Source organism: Tinamus guttatus, unplaced genomic scaffold (genome assembly GCF_059628265.1).
Source record: "Tinamus guttatus ecotype Peru unplaced genomic scaffold, ASM5962826v1 Tinamus_guttatus_pri_ptg000389l, whole genome shotgun sequence".
NCBI classification, from domain to species: Eukaryota; Metazoa; Chordata; class Aves; order Tinamiformes; family Tinamidae; genus Tinamus; species Tinamus guttatus.
This window is the reverse complement of record NW_028288923.1, coordinates 4,116,196-4,129,652: the sequence shown is the minus strand read 5'-3', so window position 1 is coordinate 4,129,652 and position 13,457 is coordinate 4,116,196.

The following is a 13,457-nucleotide window of genomic DNA, read 5'->3' as shown; positions in this document are numbered from 1 at the left end:
AATGCTGCCAGGGTCATTAACGGAGGCACATCATACTTGTTTTATTTTCCTATATTTCTGCTTCTTCCAAACCTAGATTTATCAGGATCTGTGAATGTTTAAATCCTATTTCACTGTATAAATTTATACATAGAAATATAACCTTACTATGCACATCTTATAGTGCAAAGTTAGCCTCAAAGTATGCTATCACCTCCACAAAAATTGCTTCTCTTTTCCTTCCAGATATATTATGGGAGGGAAAAAGAAATCTGTTTTAAATACAAAATGGAATGTATACCCACTGGACACTGTAATGCAAAGCTCAACTCCCTGTTGAATGAAATCAAACTAATCTCAAGGTAAAAAAGCATGCAATTCTATTTAAGCAATATGTTAGGTTCCCTCACTTCAGTAAACACCTTCAATACTCCTAATAACTTGGCAGATGCCAGTTGTTAGCATTGAGCTAGCTGGATGGTAGTCACCAATAATGACAATTATTATATAAAAGCATGATGCAGTGACTAATGGGGGTGAGAAAAACAGGAAAATACTCTTGAAAGCAGTTATGAGAATAAGAGAGATTCTTAGAAAGAAAAGTCAATATAATCCCAGTCTCTTAAACATGGTAATGAATCCTCTGTTTATGAAGAACAAACAGACAAGGTACATAGGCTATACGACTCATTACTGGCTCTTCCACTGTATATTTAATAACCCAACAGAGCAGTTGAAGGCTTGAGGTGAAGCCAAATATTTTTTGTTGTTGTTGTTGTAATGGAAAACAAAGATCTAGTAGAGAGAAGATGTTCTGTTTGCTTTGCACTTACCAGAGGGATATGAATCTGAATAGGCCATTTTATCTTTCGTCACTGTTAACATTTAGTCTAGACTGCAAAGGGAATTCTCGAATATGTAACAAGAGCACAAAACATCTATGTAAAATTCAAGTGTAGCAAAAACTACTCAAAAAGTACTAGATAGTTAAGGTAATCACGTATATCGGGTGATTTTTAAAGTTCTGTATGTCTCCTAAGGTTATATAATCTCGTAGGCATTTCTGCATTTATATCTGTTTTGACAAATTCAAATACAAACAATTAAGCATTTAATCTGTTCAAGGGAAGGCAGTAATAACAGAAAAGTAAGGTGCTCTTCTTTTTTCTTTTTTCTTTTTTTTTTTTTTCCTTGTTAAGACCCAGAGCTAATAATTAAAGCTGCAAGCTTGGACAGGTTTATTATACAGCAGTTTGCTGCTCAGAGTAGGACTGAGGACAGACATTAGCATAAGAGCAACACATCCTTTACTTGAATTAGGTGTTATTTTATCTATTGCAATTCCAACTTTCCTTTAGGCATTAGCATAAGAAAATTAAACGTGTTGTACAGCAAGCATGTGCGTATCTTGGTCAAAGAACTATAATAAATACCAGGTAGATTAAATTTTGTATCATTGTGCTTAAACTTATGAAATACCTATCTTAATATAAATTTAGAAAACTATTGATAGCTACATAATGTATGTTCACTGACTAGCTTACATGAAGACAAGCTGCCAGATGTGTAACATCAGGATTTAATGACAGCATTTCAGCAGCTGCTGTTAACACTGTCACAGTACAGCTGATGAATACTAATGCTCGACAGAAAAACAAGAAGTCTGAAACTGCTTCTTTTTTGGTATTCTTTTGTCCCCTTAGGAACACAGATAAAGGCAGCTAACTGCTCTATAGCAACAGCACTGGTCAAGGAGTGCAAGCTAACAGGCAACCTCGAAGTTTAGTGAAAAATTAATGAGAAGTAGAAAGAGTACAGGATACATTTCTATGTTAATTTTCTATTCCTGGAAGATTACACATAATTTAAAAACAAACAAACCAACCAAAAAATAGGGTGCTCAAACAAGAACCACCCAGGGAAAAATACATTACTGAAATCGGTTTTACTTAAATCAGAACTGGAGGTCATAGTTTATCCGTATGGAATCACTACACAAAGCCGGTATCACCCCAAAACTATTGATGTATGGAATAGTCCCTTGTGACTTACAGCACTAAGAAAAATTATTTATGTAAAATTTCAAGACAATGCAGATTGTTTTGTTGCCTGGCTGAGCTGCAAAGGACCATTTTGAGTGGTTGAAGGTATTGGCAGCAAGTCAAGCCTATCACAAAGCAAAAGAAAAGGCCTGCTGATATTTGAAAAGTAATAACTAGTCTTCTGGTTGCCTAAGCATGAAGCCACCTTATTTTCTTTAATCATGAAAGCACTTACAGTAGTGACAGTAAAATATTTTAAGTGAAGGGCAATCTTGCCTGCAGGCCCTGGGCGCGCCTTAGCAGAAATCCACAGCATCATACATACAGGAAAGAAAAACCCAGCTTTGCTCTGCTCAGCCAAGAGTCAAAGTTTTAGGATGTAATATAAAGTCCGCTAGACCCACAGTGGATCAGCAACTGTAAGTCAAGAGGCCACACAGTAAGGGATGATATCAGAAAAAGGAAGAGCACCAAAAGCAGGAGAGTGGCCACAGCATCCGTGGTTTTTGAAGCAGGATTTTCTGCAAATCCACTGGGGTTTACAGAGCTAGAAGTCAGTTCTATACCTAACTCTTTGGCTAGCCAGTCCTTCCAACACAGTAAAATAAAACAGTAAAATACAGTTATTTTTCTCCTTTTTCCCCACTTCCTATTTTTCCCCCCACAATGGAATACTAGTTATATTGTACAATATAGCTCTATACCTTTGGCTGTCTGATGATAAACTGTGATAGCTCATTTCAACTCAATTTTAACTGCAGAGAAAGCAGAAGCCTTTTGATGTAAGGCAAGATGCCAAGCATCCAAAAACCTGGCAGGTAAAGAGATTTTTTTTTCCCAGAAAAATTAATTGGTCTAATTTCCAATTAATTGTTATTATTACTGAGGTTCAAATATTTGTATTCCCTTATGATTTTTATGGCTGAGTACCTGCTGATGACTGCATTTCCTAGAACATGAAGAGTTTTTTTTTTTTTTCAAAAGCTTGAGAATTCTTTACAAATGAAAACATGATCACACTTTACATCAAAAACATTTAAAGCATGTTTAAAAAAAAAAAAAAGGACAATCAAAAAATATGATCTCCTGGATCTCCTATTAAACACAGCTAGGCATTAGCAACACTGAACACACTGAAATGTTTTTCAACTCTAATCTGCCTCAAGTTCAAAGATTTCCAGACAGCTTCAACCATCTAGAGTGCAATTCTGAAGGGTAATATGTTATGCTAGTGTTTGTATTGATTACAGACAAAACCCTGTTATTAAGGTCAGATGTGCTTATTGATTTCTTTTAAGGAAGACTTTGTATGAATATTAATGGTTAATGTCCAGAATCCTAGAATTGAAAGACCATTTAGCAAATTAAATTATACCAGCCTCTCTCTATCCCCAGCAGCCAAACCATATAAGCAGAATGACACATCTAATCTTGTGCTTATTTTTATTGTTTTTTAAAAGACTTTTAAAGAAAATCCTTGGCAAGAACCATGTCAGAAGGAGAAAAGCTAGGGAAAAAGAAGGGAAAAAAAAAAAAAGGTTAAGTTACAAAAGTATTTGAACAGATACCACACAAAGACAATCCAGAAAAGAAGTAAAAAAATCAGTTGTATATATAGTTGTATATATAATCCAAGACATTTCTCATCTGTCTCGTTAACACGAAAATTGGTAATAATAGGCTTCTTTTGCTAGGGCTCAAAAAGCAGCAGGCTTATTGAAACAATACACTATTCTTTAGTAACATTTGTTTAATTTATTCTTGATCCTTGAAAAGGTAAGTGTAGTCTTCTACTACTCTAGTCACAATCAGAAAAGCCCTGATGCCAAATGGTGCTGTATACTCCATTCCTAACATAAAACCAAGCATCAGGTACTAGACTTAGCAAACACTGAGGGTTAGTTCCATGAGACAAAAATGTATTATCCTTGAACAGATGCAGTGTTAAAATGTGAACTATCAGCCCTGAACTTTACCAATAGTAAACCCTTCAACCTCAGGCTACTTTGTGCTTCTGAAGCAAGACAGCACACACATCATTGAAAATAAACTGCACTTTCCCTCATTTTATTCTTCTCTGGATTACAATTGTGGTGATTTGCCAGCATTACTTCTTAAGCATATGAAAAGCAAAACCAAACAACAAGTCCTGTAACAAAACTGCATAGAAAAAACTGATTTATCTGAACTAAGAGGAACACAAAAACAGAATATACCCATATACAAAACCCAGCAAGTTACCTAAGTTAATTATCTTCCAGTTGATCTATGTGACTACTTCTTGCTGTCACTGGGCACCATACACCATGTGCCACTGCTCCCATATGACAGATTCTTTACAAGGCAGCCTAGGACTGTGCATGTTGTTCCTGAACCCTGCACCATCCTGCCCTGTCCACGAGATATCCAGCAGGCTGCCTAAGTACAAGGCTGTTTGTGTGTCCCACGGATTCAGGACAGGTCCATTAGGGGTCAGGAAATGATTGTGTGTCTGTTTGGTGCCCAGGTAGAAAGGAAAGCAGCAATTCCAGCAAGAAGGCAATTTGCGGGTACGGCATTAGAGTACTGAACAAAAACAGAGTGCATTCCTTCATGAAACAAAACCTATAACTTTGAGAAAAAAAGAAGAAAAAAAAGAAGAAAAAGAAAATAAATCATAGTAATGGATTATTTAAAGCCTCCAAGAAATCTTGCTTTGATGCAAGCATCTGATGTAAGCAGGAAATCACAGAAAATGGAAACTGAGATTTCATTTATACCTTGTGGCTATGAAAGCAGATATATATATTAAAAAAAAGGCTACCCATACATTTTTTTTCTCTTACAGGAAAAAGACAATTAGAATAGAAATTCTAAACCTTATGAGTGATCCCTTATCTTATTAAAACAGAGCTCAACACTAGATTTTTTAAGTGCCTGAATAAATTTATAGATTTTATTTCTATACTCACCAACATTGGATTTCTTGGAAATCTAGTTTTGTACTGCACTGTCATACAGCATCAGCAAGTCTTGATGCAGTTTCTATGTTAATTTTTTTAATACAAAGCTAGAGAGAGGATGATTTTTCTTTTATTGTAATTTTCAGTTACTCAGCTATAAACTCTGTGATAGAAGTTTAGCACTAAGTAGAGTAGTAACATTTTCATAGCAGGCAAAATGCTGATGGGGGCTGTATAACCTCCCTCAGCAAATTCTGTTCAGGCATTTCAATCCTGATCTGCATAATCTATATTTTATACCTGACCCACAACTCTTGGAGGCTGATGCTGGCAGTTTTACAAATGGAAACTTATAACTAAGCAATGTGAATCAGGCAAATATTTTTCTCCACAGTAAACAGGCAGAAGTGAGAAGGTGGTTTAGAATACCTTGATGACTTAAGAGGAGCTTAGGAGCTCCTTAAATGGTTAAAGAATTGGTCTATATTCATAAGAACAGAGTGCCAAATCCTTTGACTCTGACTGTATCTTAATATAAAGATAGGAAACTCTCTCACAGGAAGTAAATATCTGAACTTTTCTAATAAAAACAGTTACTTAAAAGTACAGTCAATATCAAATAAGGCCAGAAAAAATATTTTTGTATGTACACAAGGTGGCAAGACACTGTCACTTTCTCTTTTTTGGATCTGTTGCCCGCTTGACTGTGCCTATTTCAAACCTCTCCACCTTGCTGAAAACCTGCTGGACAAAGAGCTGCTGCTCCACTCCTACGCAAACAAGCTTACTGCCGTTGTAGTATGTCAGCTGAATACTTAGTTGTCTTTTATGGATCTCTTAAAGATGCCTAATAATTCATAGGAGCCCAAACAGGGTGGGGCTGAGTAATTATACAGGATTTGTGGCATTGCATCTTTGAATACAAGAGAGAGCATTTTCCCTCACTTGATCCCTAAGAATGCCCCAGCAGCAAGAACTTGTTTTTACCAAGATCAACACTGAATGAGGCTGACAGGAAGCAACACAGCACAGCGTTTTCAGCAAGCCAGACTCTGAAGCAGATTGCAGTGGAACATGATCTTCTCCGCGTGACAGAGAATACCAACAAATGACTGACAATCTTTTGTTTAAATACATTTTGAGAAGCATCAGCAATTCCTTTCCTTTCCTTTGTTCCAGAAAAAGGGAAATTCCATTCAAATAAATTGCTGAATTTTTTAGCTAAACCCATAAGACAACACTGAAGGCACAAAAACATTGATCATATAAAGAATCCAAGAATCAGAAAGAAAAGACAAACTACCCATAAAAATATGCAATACTGAAACAGAGAGAGAAATACAACTGGTGACAAAGAAAAGAAAAGAAAGGAAAAGAAAAGAAAAGAAAAGAAAAGAAAAGAAAAGAAAAGAAAAGAAAAGAAAAGAAAAGAAAAGAAAAGAAAAGAAAAGAAAAGAAAAGAAAGGAAAGGAAAGGAAAGGAAAGGAAAGGAAAGGAAAGGAAAGGAAAGGAAAGGAAAGGAAAGGAAAGGAAAGGAAAGGAAAGGAAAGGAAAAGAAAAGAAAAGAAAAGAAAAGAAAAGAAAAGAAAAGAAAAGAAAAGAAAAGAAAAGAAAAGAAAAGAAAAGAAAAGAAAAGAAAAGAAAAGAAAAGAAAAGAAAAGAAAAGAAAAGAAAAGAAAAGAAAAGAAAAAAGAAAAGAGGAAAAAAAAGAAAAGGAGCTGTTGGAAACTACTAGATCAATCCTAGTATAATCTGTATCAGAACTGTAGAACAGAACTGCAGGAATTCTCACCAACATTTTCTCTTGTCTATGGAACTGTATAAAACCTTGCATTTCAAAATTTAATTAGATCCTCAAACTTTTAAATAAAGTCAGTCTTTAAGGACACACATTTTTGTTGAAGAGTTTCTGGCACTTAATTTATTGGCATCCAGTGATGATCCCCTGTAAAAACAAGACACGGAGCTAGATAAAATGTTACTTTGATCTAGTATGATAATAGCCTTGCACATAAAGATGATACCTACCCAGTTGAGGGGAAGATACGAGATATGGATGATATGAGATAAAGGATATTGACAGCAAAATCTAATGACAATGAGAAACTGGTTTTACTGCTTATAATTATTAGAAAAGATCAACAGATTTATTATAAAACAATGCTACAATCAGGTCTTAAAGGTGAAGCTCAACCTTTTGTAAAATATCAGTATAAATTCCACGACCTAGGCATAGTTTACACAGAATTTAAGAGGCGTGTAACATTTGTGTCAACTTGCTGCTCAGGGATCAATTTTGCTTTAACATACAAAGCAAACTGCAGTGAAAGAAAGGTTACGGCATAGCATTTAAAAGAAAGTATGACATTCAAGAAAAAGTAAATATCACCATAGTCTCTGTAGTTTTCATTTTTTAAGGTACTTGTAAATTAAAAGTGAATATGATGGCTATGAGTTCACTCAATAGGAATCAGCATGACACACATAGAGCACTTATACATCTGCGAAGAGATATTTATATGAAATCCAAGATTTCTAAAATACTATGCATGGCAGAGGGCTCAAAACGCTTATTTTTGAGGCATTTTTTATCACATACTTACATGCAAAAAGTGATATATACATGGGCAAGTGTTCAAAGTAGCAGTACTGGAAATCAGAAGTATTCATCAGGTTTGCATTTCTTGTAAGGAATAATGGAATATAGTGAGAAAATACAAAAATATAAATGCTATTATTCTTGCTGTCACTGTTCATGGCCATATGAGGCTGGAGTGGAGAATGGAATAGAGTCAGATGCTCAACAGACCCTAAGCTACGTCACTAACTGTTTTAAAGCACTTAACTATTGCTCTGAAAAATAACCATTATTTGCTATCAGAGTAGAAGTGATAGGAAACTTGCTACACATGAGCCAAGAGGCTCATCGCACCCATTCAGAAGAGCAACAGACATTAGGTTTAAGATTCTAATTCAGAGAAAATTAAAAAAAAGAGAAGAAGAAGAAGAAGTTTACTATGATTTTATTAATTAATTTATTTATTGATTTATATCATTTAGGACACCCTAATTCCATGCAATAGATCTTTACTCAGAATTTGTAAGTCCCTAAATCTTACCTGAAAAGTAGCCTGCAATCCACATAACTGTTGCAAGTAGCAGATGTACATTAGTACATTAGCTCCAGAGAAAGAGGTTCTGGTACAGTCTAGCTCCCAAGTGAAAGCCAGCCTTTCACTCCGTTCACTGAAGAGTTCATCAATGTTACCAGAGACTAAGAACTAACAAAAAAGGCCACTGTTGACCAGGCAGCAAGAAAATAAAGGAAAAAAAAAAGTATAAAATAATTACGAGGCACATACAGACAGGCTCAGAACAGCATCTCTCCAATTTTGAACTTTGTAAATATTTGCATGAAATATTGCAAAAAGAAAACACATCTCTTTGACATCTATGTAATCATTTTCATGTCTTCTCTCTCAGGCCTAACACAGCACATTTTCTTTCCAAAGAATTACTAAGTCATTTTGCAAGGGATAACTCCATCTACCATTGATCTCTTGCCATCCTATCATCCTTCTTTTGACACAACTTTCGCCAGCAGGAGAAAGAAATTTATTATTTGATTTAGCTCATTTTGATGCTGTGCCATAGCCAGGCTCTTTGCCCTTCTGTGTCAGCTCAGAGCTGGCAATGAACTCTCCCTCTCTCCTGTGTTATGGCAGGGTTAGTCCATACCCCTTTGTCATACATCATTAGCTGAGGTGCTTCCTGTCGGGAACGCTCATCTGTTACTGCCCAGAGGTTCCTACACTTGACAGGAAAAGGCATTGCTCAAGGTGCAGTGTTTGCAAGCAGGAGCAATGCTGGAGGACACCTGGGCTCATTACTCAATTTACCATCTTGAAGCAGCGTATTTATTGTTATGAGACCTTTCCTCTGCCAGGGAATCTTATTTCTGTGATTATCAATACACTGCTCAGTTAATTGACTGTGTTCCAAATCCACATTCTGAAATTCCATTGACTGAGCAAAATCAGCTTGTTTGATAAATTGTAATCAGTTTTGGTTTTAACTAACAGAACTGAATGAATTAAAGGTTCACAGCTTTCAGTTGATTTTTTCCTGCCCCATATAAAAAGACAAACTGTTTTAAAGCTTAATAAGGTAACAAATGTGGCAATTCGCCTGCACTGACCCTGACCAAGCAGGAAGGTTGCATCAGATCATTTCCAGAGGTCTCTTCCAGCCTCAACTATCCCATGAAATCAAAGTTTTCACAGCAAATCACACAGCATAACACAATTAAAATGTCCTATTTCTTGCTGAACAAATGAGCAAAACTCAGTCAGGATATCACCCTCAGCATCTAGTAACCTTAGTAACCAGAAATAAGAAGTAAAGGTTCAATGAAGTACTTAAAAACAATAATTTGTCTGTTTTTAATGCACATACACAAAAGATTTCTTAAATCTGTACCATACTCTTGTCTTCAGATTTTTTACTCAAGATTTTCCTTGTTTTTTTCTCCCCAATCCAATGGTTAGACTTTAAGTAGAGTGATACATGGCTACATAATGCCGGACTACATTCCTACAACCACAATTGCTACAGTGACTGCTTGTTCTCTCTACTCCATATATTAATTAGTTTTTCCCTGGGCTATTAACCAGAAGTCCCAGGATTATTCTTGAATTCGTGTCTCTTAGATACCAGGCTTGATATTTTTAATGTGAACTCCTTCATTATCTGAGTTAAAATGAAGGCTCCTCAAAATATTTTTAACAGAACTTTCACCAGTTGATGAGTGAACTAGCACAAAGATGGTAAACATTTTGCGTTTTCAAATTCCTAACTGCCTTCTGATTAATTATTCAACACACACACACACACACACACAAAAAAAAAAAATTCACAAAAATAACTGTAGAAGAGGACTGGGAGACATAAGCCTCAAGAACTCTTCAAAGTTATCTCTTGTGCCCTAGGAGATAAACTCACTCCTTAAAAAGTGTAGAGATTTTCCTCCTGTTTCCTTGGTGATGGATCAGAAAGGGAAGACAAGCCTTTAGCACACAAAGCTGTCACTAGCAGAAAAGGTCACAGACCTAGCCACACTTAGGATATAATCATGAGAGATGGTTACATTTTGCATTAAATAAAAATGAAAGTAGCTCTGGCACTTAAACTTAATGACACAGCAGTTATGTAAACTTTTACAGCAAAACATATATCCTCCACCCCCGAAAAATTAGCTAGTCTCTGATCTCAATTTAAGTCTGCCATTCACAAAGCTCTTTTTCCTTTTCAATATTACCTGTTTTTTTTCCTGTCTTTGAGAACATAACCTTATTTTTCTTGCTCTTATTTTTTGTTACCATCTCCAAATAGAAAGCAGCGAATTATATTCAAACATGTATCCTGCATGGTACACACTGCCAGAGTTGTCTGATCAGGTGGTATGCCACATATCCTGTTCAAATTTACACCTCATTAAATTCAGAGAAGTTCTATCAAACTCAGTAAATGTACTGAAATTATTCCTGGTATAATTTAGTTTTGAATTGTAGACTGTGTTCCTAAGCATCTATTTTCAAGTTACTATGGAAACAATTTAACATCTTGGTATTTTTGTTGTAACTGTCAGACAACTTCAGATGAACAATAAAAAAAAAAAAACTTTAATTTGATAAAGTGAATTGTTTCTATCCCTAAAAACAAAACAAAAACCACATTTAAGTAGGGGCATGACACAGTCTCCTGCAGTTTGGAGTAAGTCAGTTTAACAAGCAAAAGCTCCCTCTAGAGGTAAAGTGAAAGGACGGCCAATAGCAACTGCTTAAATGGCATTCAGGAGAACCCACAGCACATATGGTCTCTATTTTGCCTCCTAAACCCACCCAGTCTCTCTCCAACCAGCAACAAGAATCCAGACACAGAAGAAAAAAAATTGTTTATTCAGAGGAGTTATGAAAAGAAGCAAAAAGTAATATCCAGAAGATAAGGAAGTCCCTGATCCTGAGATAACTGATTCAATATCTTTGAGAGGGTCAGCAGCACCCCAAATGCCACAACATATCCAGCATTTAAAACAGCAGCAGCAGCAGCAAAAATACACAGTTTTAGAAAAGTGAGATACCTTATAGATGGGACTTTTTCTCCCCATTTGGGGGAAATTTTTCAGGGAGAATCGAAGAGGCAATGAGAGCGTCCCCTGAGCAATACACTTTGAATAAGATTCAGAAAGGAAATAATATTGCCCACTATTTAAAACTGTTAAGCACTAAAGACAGAATAGTCACCCTTTGCTATTTTAAGCAGCATGTTACCCGATCTCCTGATACAGAGCTAAGAATATGTACATTCCCTAACACAGAGCAAGTCTGCTTCTGCTCAGTTTCCACATGCCAAACTTCTGGGATATGGGCAGTCTTCTGGGGTCCAGAAAAAAGCTTTCCTGCCACGATAAGAAGGAAGAGACAGGAGCTGAAGAGCTTTGCCACAGACTTACCATAAGAATGTGCCATAAATGCATGATATAACACTAAGTGTATCACCTAATGCTGGTGAAGTCTTATTTGGCACATGATATTACAAACTGTCCTAGGTGTCCTTGGCCTCTTCTGCCACCTACCTCATTTCTTCCTCAGTGTTTTCCCCCCACATACATACACACTCACTCACTTTCCCTCAAACATCTCATACTAAAGAAAGTTACTGTGCACTAGCCAAATTCTGTGGCTGCAATTCTGTAGTTTAGCTACATGTGAATAGAACTAAACCCCATACAACTCCTCAGCGGCCTTTCAGTACCATGGCACTCGGAAGTCTCTTTTCTTTGCTGAATAGATATTAAACAACTGCTGTTTGCCTCCCTGTTACCTTCTCCAAAATTTTCTCTCATCCTTGTCTGAACCTTTACACAGTCTGCTTAGTACTATCAAGCTACCATGCTTCCCTCCACAGCCATTACCTTCTCATAAATTCTATATATAGAAGATCTAGTGTGTCTTTTAAAATAGTTGCGACATACTTCAGAGAAAATGTAAGTGGGTACAGAGATAATGCAACAATAGCTTCAGAGTTATCTGACAGGAGAATATCCTTGATAGATTGATTTGAAATAAAGCCGTTTTCTCATAATATGCTTTCAATTAGATTAAAGAATAGATAAAACAAACCACCAAAATAATAAATAAGAGCATATTTTTCTTCAGGGAGAATACTTGCACATATTGTAGAAAACAGAACCTAGGAGGACAGATTGTTAAAAGTATTAGTTCAAGAATAGCCAAGGTTTTACTTAAATCCAAATTTTAAGTACTAAAATGACACCTGCCAAATCTGCCTTGAAAATACTACAACTGTGGTTTTGCACACTCTTTACAAAATATAGCCCTCTTCTTAAGAAAGTCTTTAGTTCCTGCTCTACACAGAATTAAAAGGCAAAATCTACATGACTGGCAGACCTCTTGACTAACACACAAGAAGTTCTCAAACTACAAGCAAATTTAAATAGTAAAATTAAAAGATCAGATACTTACAGTTCAAATGCTGACCTATGGGATACTTCAGGATTTGCTGCTGTCTGGAAAAAAAAAAAAAGGACAAAATTTTTATGTAAATAACAAAATGCAAGTGTAATTCACTTGTATCACAAAATATCATAATTAAAAAGGACACTATTTGTCAAGGCCACTTTTCACCATGTCAAGTGTCTTTCTAGCACCTCACTCATTGCACACATACTATATATCTATACCACCTAAAACATTATTTTCCAAAAACAATCATATTAAAAACTTTTTGACTAGTCCAGCTCTCAGTAACAGTGTGAGCCCCTTACACTTGAAGAAGAAAGAAGCAATTCTCTTCCACAACTACCTTTGGGCAAATCATATTTTACAAATGACAAATCTGAAATTGAGTATTTTTTATCAAAAGTAACTGCTTCAGTTTTGAATCAGTTTCTGTAAGCATTCACACTTTGCTCCCTTTGCAAATTAAGTACATGGCATTTCTCTCACTTTATAATCTAGGCCTAAAAAAACAGTTTATGTTCCAACTGAAAACTACCCACTTTAACATTCAAAAATGTTTAATGAATATATTTACAAAGTAATAAAAAAAAAGAGAGGGAAAACTAAGAAAACTGTCAAATAATAATAGAAATCATTGTTAGAATAATAAGCTGGGATTTTAGCACATTAAATGCTTACCCTATGTTAAGACATGAGCAAGAATAAACAGTACAATTGCATTTCTATAAAGAACTTGCTTACTACAATGATTACAAATATACTAATGATCTGAATTGCAAATAACAGCTACTCAAAAGGAGAGAACGAAATGCACACATACATGTGCTTGTGTGTGCAAGTGTATTCTACTGCATCTAACCAGCTTTTATTACAGAACATAGTAACAGTCTTCCTGAACTCTCTGCAGAGCTTAGAAAAGAGGCTTTTCATCTTCCTAAAGAACCCTAACAAAC